Source organism: Polyodon spathula, chromosome 19 (assembly GCF_017654505.1).
Source record: "Polyodon spathula isolate WHYD16114869_AA chromosome 19, ASM1765450v1, whole genome shotgun sequence".
Taxonomy (NCBI): Eukaryota; Metazoa; Chordata; class Actinopteri; order Acipenseriformes; family Polyodontidae; genus Polyodon; species Polyodon spathula.
Genome location: NC_054552.1, coordinates 4,438,617 through 4,445,983, shown reverse-complemented (window position 1 = coordinate 4,445,983; position 7,367 = coordinate 4,438,617).

The following is a 7,367-nucleotide window of genomic DNA, read 5'->3' as shown; positions in this document are numbered from 1 at the left end:
CAAACGGTGGAAACAATTCTGTTATGTCTGGCCTTGTATATGCTATGGCTTTGCATAAAGAGATGGATGTTTACCTTTGCAGTTGAGGCTGCATTTATTGAAGGTTACCAGCCAGTTAGAAAAAACCTATGCTAATATGGAAAGAAATGTTAACGAATATAATCAGTTTCTATACCAACTTCACAGCATCCTACAGATAAACCAACTGTTTTATTTTCATATCATTGGTCCGTAACCCTTTGCTCCCCAGTGCTGTTTCTGAAAAGCAGTAATGATCTCCCAGAGGTGGGGGGGTGGCAAGGAAACAATGATCCTGACACCAAGAGCCAAGACCTTGCCAGTCAGACATCGAAATATACAGCTAGTCAGGAACCTTTATACTCTTTAGAAAGCATTCATAAAACAGGTGCTCCCACCACCATATTAAATATGCCAGTGTTACAAAGAGCCACCTCTCTCTGGGAGATACTTGGTAGAGCCATTAAAAGATGTAATTGCCCCTGGATTCAGACACTGTCAGGGTCGAAAGCCATTAATAAGAGGGGAGGGTTATGTAACTGCAGTTCAAAGTGATGATCACAACTACTGCATCTAATTGTTTGTCTCTGCCCAGAACATTGGCTAGCGCAATCTAAAACTATGCATCCAGATCTCACTCTTGTATTAAAACTCCATATCTCCTGGCATGCTAGAGGGCCAGTCTATAAATTAGCCAACATTTGTCTCCAATAAATCATGTTCTATTCAGCAGGATCCAGTTTTTATTAGGGCAAGCCCCTTGTGAGAATATTTATCTAGCTCATGCTGAATCTGTGATTTATTTATTTTTTCTTGTCCAGCTTAAAAGATACAGTCCTGTTCCACCGCACAGCCATCGCTTAATTTCCCTTAGCGGCCTACAATGTCAGCACTGTGCTGGAATCATAACTGAAACCTTTGATGGGAATCTGTAAAACCTTGATCAAAAAGAATTCCCAGTCATAAAATGAACACAGCTTTGTACACCCTTAGTACAGTGCATGATAAGCCAACAAGGAATCTACGAAATTCTATAAAAACTATTTAGTAGTTCAGGACAAACCCCACGACACAATGATAAACAACCTTATTGACAAGGTTTGTGAAGCAAATGAACACATAACAAACAATTTTGCATTACACCTACTTCAATCGAAGATCCCCTACCTAGCTGTTGGACGAGGCAGGAGACTGTACTTTGAAATGTAAAGTAGGAAGGGGGTGGATTGCAAAAGGAAGGGTGAGTAAACATGTTATTTATGCAGCGGTAATTATTCAATTTAGATTTATTAGATGATATGATTAAATTAAGTGATAATTGTGTGGGTTTTCCATCCTCCTGAACCTAAGTTGTAAACTTAAATGTAAATTAATATAGCCCCCACTAAAAGAGGCTTAAAGAAATCAAGGTTCTTATTGACTTTACTGTAGTTCTCTCTTGCAGTTCAAAACTGCTAGCAAGTATCGTTATTACAAAGTGCTACATCTATTTATGTGTGTTATTTGGGCATATTAAAGGAATGAAATTATTACAACATGAAACAATACAGAGCCAAGATACTGAACATCAAATATTCATTTTATTTGACTTTGGCAGTTAAAGGTAAGCTAGGCAAAGATGATGATGATGATGATGATGATGATGATGATGATGATGATTATTATTATTATTATTATTATTATTATTATTATTATTATTATTATTATTTTTAATGTATATATATTATTATTAATGTATATATTAAGATGTGTCCTTATGTGTTCTGTATATCTTTAGTTTACTTTTCTCGTTCCTTTTCTCAAGCAATTCTCAAGCAATTCTGCTTTGACCATAACCTCTGTATTCTATTATACCTTGCTTGATCATTACTAATCCGGTTAGACATGCTGATGGTGGACCCAGACTGAAGAAGACACGCTCACTGACCTCCTGGGTCGCAGCTCAAGACTCAATTCACCAGGGAGGAGACACTCAGCACTTCCATTTCCCAGCAAAATGCAAGGGAAGGTCTTGTACAGTCAGCATCAACTAACGGCTTACATTATATATAATGTGGCTGCTGATCTATACATTACATTAAGCATTCATAAACTGACAACAGCGTGGCAGTTCTATTTGTCAGGTGAGATGAAAGAATATAAAATAACTTTTCATGAACTGATCTTGAAGCAAAACACTGTAGCACAAATACATTGACCAAAATCAAAGAATTCAATGGATGCAGTTTTTAGTGCATGCCATAGATGACTATCCCAATATTACAATAAGCTGCCCAGGTGAGCCCTTCAGCTTGAGTGGATTTGAAATGAATGTATTCAATCATTTGTGTATGTTACAAATCAGCTGGGTTTTTTTTTTTTTTTTTTTTTTTTTAGTTTTTAGACAATTACAATTAGCCCAATGGGTTAATCATATGCTGGTAACTGGGTTGTATTTCATGTGAGATGCCTTAACTCACTGTGATTGACTGGACTTTTGAATTATTGAAATTCCAATCCCTTGTACAGGACAACATCTGGCATGCTAATAACTTTGTGAGTTAATTTCACTAACAACTTCTCCTGCTCTTCCAGTCAGTTCTGCTGCATTCAAATCAAGTATTCTCTTACCCAGTGTGGAACAATACTCACTGCTCTTTGTAATTTCACTCTAGTTGACAGCTGCCATTGTTGCTTTGTCTTATTTTTCATACAATATGTTTTATAATGGAAGCTTTTAAAGCACTGAGTAGACTGGAATGGAATTGGAATGCAAGAATGTTTTTTTTTTTTTTACAGCATTTTCTAATTGACAAGTATCATTTATCCCTGTAATAGGTGTGTACACACACGGAGGGTTTTGGTGCCAAGGACATATTTTTATCTAAGCAAGCAAATACAGAAGCGATGGTGCACATGAATCGTGACAGAAATCAGGGCTTGTAATTGTTCTGCATGCATACTGGAACAGGTTTAAATGTAGCTGTTTATTGATTCACTCTCTTTATACTGGACATGGCTTTTTATTAAAGAAAGCAGATGTTCAATAGTGTTAACCAGTAATGGAAATTGACTTTCCACTAACTACACTGACTTTAGCATTAATATACTTGAATGGAAAGTGAGCCCTCAGCACTACTAAAATGTAAACTCCAGATCAATACTGAAGTTTGTTTTGTAGCTTGTGCGCATAAAACATAAAAGATTAGACTTTCCCTACTTTTTTTAAACTTGCCACTTATCAAGAAAATCTGCAATTTTTTTTTTAGCCTTGAATTTCTCTCTCCAGAAGCTGGCTACTTTTTAGGGAAAAAAATGTTAGTGGTTTTTTCCTGTCTTATGTAGGACGGAATTAATCTTTGGTATCTGTTGAATAATGATGGTTAATAAATTAAGCTATGTTATATAAATGCATTTATGCCCCTATAAAAAACTAATTAACACCTTTTATTCCCTAAATTCAGGGAGCAAGCAAAAACACAACACTGTGCCCTCATTCTGTGTAATTCACACATATATACCAGTCCCACATCATATGAGCAATTTCACTACTCTACGTAAATGGAACCACTTATAATGAGGACACCTATGAACAGTTATAATGTTCATGCTCTGTGTAACATACACTACCATTCTCAATATTAAATGTTTAAAGTGCCTAGATTAAATTATGACAAGTATTTTACCAGCAAGCAACTCAAATGTATTTTTTTTTTCTTGAACAACCCTGAACTCTCATGAATTATGAAACAGCATTTTCTTTCACTGCAAATTTCTCTATCTATTGACAAATAACCCATAGCAGTGTCTTTGTGACTCAATAGTTTGTCCGACACAAAATTAATCAAATCAAATCTTAGCAGACAGAATATAAAGACAAGTGTGAATAAAGCAAATGTATTACTTTATGAAGTGTGAAGTGTTTAGTTTGAGTTCGGTCAGTCTTTATTAAGTTTCCCAGAGCCTTTTCAACAGTGTGATTCAATCCACTTTGTCAACACAAGGATTACATCAAAAACTAAGTAGGTAAAAATGTCTTACTTTAAGCATTATTTGAACAAAATGATTTGTTATTTAAAAAGCTCAAATCAGAACAGTGATGCAGATTGATGGCACCACAGAGTTAATCCCATTGCCTGATCTCTTCAGTAATGCAGCACAGCCTCCTGTTAAAGACAGGCGCATCAGCAATCCATACACACAGGCAGGACGAGTGAGCCCCGATTAGAGGATGAGTCCACAATGGACAGACCGCCTTTAACCCACCCTGTCAACAGAATTCATAGCCCTGGTCAATTCTGTGGATCAAACACTACGTTTGTTCAATAACACACATAATCTACTTTGTGGACAAAAAAAACATGATAGACACCTAATTCAACAACTGTATGCCTAAATACTGACAAGACAACAGTGTAAAAGAACCGATATAGAATTGTAAGGTCACAGCAAGAGGGACAATGTGTAGACTAGTTTCCCTTGACTTGATACAATGGTCCAACAGGATGCATAATACTTTATAGACATGTTTGCCAATGGGAGTACAGCACCAGTGAGAAGCAATGTATGCAAGGAACTTACCGATCTACTTTAAAATGCAAATGTTATTGATGGCACCCCATGGCTGTGCCTTAGCTGAACATTTGCAATAACACACAGTGTTGGTGGTACCCAAAGTGCTTGTTGACTAGAAGGATACAATATGCCAGTTTCTGTAAATCTCTCCTCATTTAGGCATCACATGTTCACATTAACGGAACACAAATTGTAAATCTGTTTTTCAAACCCCCCATAAAATATGTATTGGTGTCCCATAATGTAAAGATAAAAGAAGAAGCTAGAAGATAATTCTTTCTGATCCTAACCTCGCATCTGCATTTGTACCAGTTATCCTTTAATTGCATTACCCCCTCTGAAACAAAATTGTAATTGAAAACAAAAAATTGACATTCCCTGATGCTCTCTCAGGCACGTACTGTTTGCTTTTTTTTTATTGAAATGTAAATTTCCCCTATTATACCATCAAAGGAGAAAAACCAAATCAAGTAAAATTGAAATGTCAATTGCAATTTCTGACATGCAGGCAGCTTTGGAAAGTGGCTAGCGTCTGGCAGACGAGATTTTCACTTCGGAGAAAAATCAAACTGCTGAATTAGCATAGCTGGGGAGAGAGGTGGCAAAAGACACTGAGGCGAGCTCCTCAGGGATATGTGTCCATCTTGTGATTGTAGTGTTGAAATATCAAAGGAGCCACGAGCTGTAATTGTTTGATGAATTAGGTTTTCAGTGCGCATTCAGATTGATGGATAAAACTTCAGACTGACAATGCTCACTGCAATGCAGCTTTTGCCAGTTATGTTACATGAACCAAATACAAATGTTATTTTCTTTGAAAACAACACACGGTTTGGCAAGGTGCAAGATACGTAGCCAAGGGAAGTGTTTATGAGAAAATAGAAATATAAGCAGATGCTGGATTTCACCTGAGGATGCAACTACACGTTTCCTCCCTGGAGAGAACAGTGATCCCATTCTGTGAAAAGCAGAGAACTACAAGCCTGCCCCATCTCTACAGCAGTTTGGACCCACATTAACAGCCATCTCATTCAGAAGGTCAGTATACTAGACACACCCTATGGGGCTAGGGTTCTCAAAGTGGACAGTTAACATTTTGAAACTCTTTTTCTATTAGTCATATTAATATTAGCCACCGCTATAAGCTCAAGTGGGCCACTGGTTGCATGACCCCTTGCATCAATGGCTTACATCATCTGTTGTTTTTTGTAGCTTGCCATTATCATTGACCAGGTCATGGTTTACACACCTGTACCCTGGATGCTTTTTTCTCCCCCCATCATGTTTTCAGCCATGACTGGAGAAAAACCTCCCCAAAATCTGGTCAATTGAGCTGGAATTACCCTACAGGCAAAATTTAAAACCCCACAGGGCACTAAACAAAGCTGATAACATCTTGAATGAACTGGCACTGCGCCAGAGTTTTAATCCTTTTGATGGACAGTTAAAAAATAACAAGCCTGGATTGATTGACTGGAGCCCTGAATTTAATTCAGATGAATTTTAGGTTCAATTTTATATATATACAGTACCAAAGGTTTGAGTACACCTGCTTGAAACCAGGTTTTTCAATAGTGTGATTGTCAATTAGTCAGAGGTGTGTAATTGAATCTCAATGGGGCTCAGCTGGACCTCAGTAGAGGTCTGTACTGTTATTTCAATACTTTCAAATACTGTAGATCCCAGCGGTGATTTGTCGTTCATCTGCGTAATCCCCAATAACAGAAGCAAAGTGGTGGTCCTGTTTAATAATTCCTTGACACCTAACACCAAATATATGGGGATGTAATGATAGGCAATGTAAAACACACACCTTGTTTTACTAATGTTTAGTATGCACTTCCGTACACCACCTGATTCGCAAACAAACCCATTCTTCTCACTCTTGCCAAATTAAACACAAATATTGCCACCTAATGCAAAGCAGCAAGCTGAGCTAACAATGGCCATGCTGTGGAATACAATGCAATCCTACAATCAAATACAATGGAGACCTCCTTGGCTCGTTACATTTCAGGATTCCCACTCAGTGCCTGTGTAAGAAATTAAATCTCCACTTCACATAGTTATGCCTGGTTATTCTTTCAAACAGATAAACATTTACTGGGAATACAAATCGAATTGGAACTGGCCTGTTCATTCACCATTCATTTTGGATAGTAAAAATAAATAAATAAATAAATAAATAAACAGCTGTTTCACCAAACAAATAAGACATCTGCACCTCCTGGTGGACAGTAATGGAATTTCAAACTGTTAGATAAGATTATGGGCATTTAGGGGCATTTTTAGGGGCTTTACAGCAGCATGTCGATTTCCTTATACACTGCAGATCAATTAACCCCTGCAGTCCCATTGTTTTATAAAGGTCTGCCTGTGTCTCTTCTTACTTTCCTCTCAGAGAATCTCTCTTCATCTCCACTGTACATTTAAAAAGTAGAACAGCAAATTCAACATGTCCAGAATTCTTGCCACCTGGTGCCATGCAAGGATAAGAAAGGCTGTTTGATTGCCTTACTTTGTACAACCCTCCCCTAGAAGTAGTTTATCATAAAGGGGCACGTTGGATATTACACGTTATGTGTTTGACCCAATCCAAGTTTCTTTAATTAAACTTAATTAGGAGCCTGCATCCCCACTGCTTCTATTATATTAGTGTCATGAAAAGCGTAGATCGCCAGGTGCAACGCCAATAAAGTTTCGTCCCACCTTCGTTAGTCTTAAGCAACTCAAAATATTATGTAGTACTGTAATTACACAGTAAATCGGCTATAGGAATTAGTCTTGCATGCAGT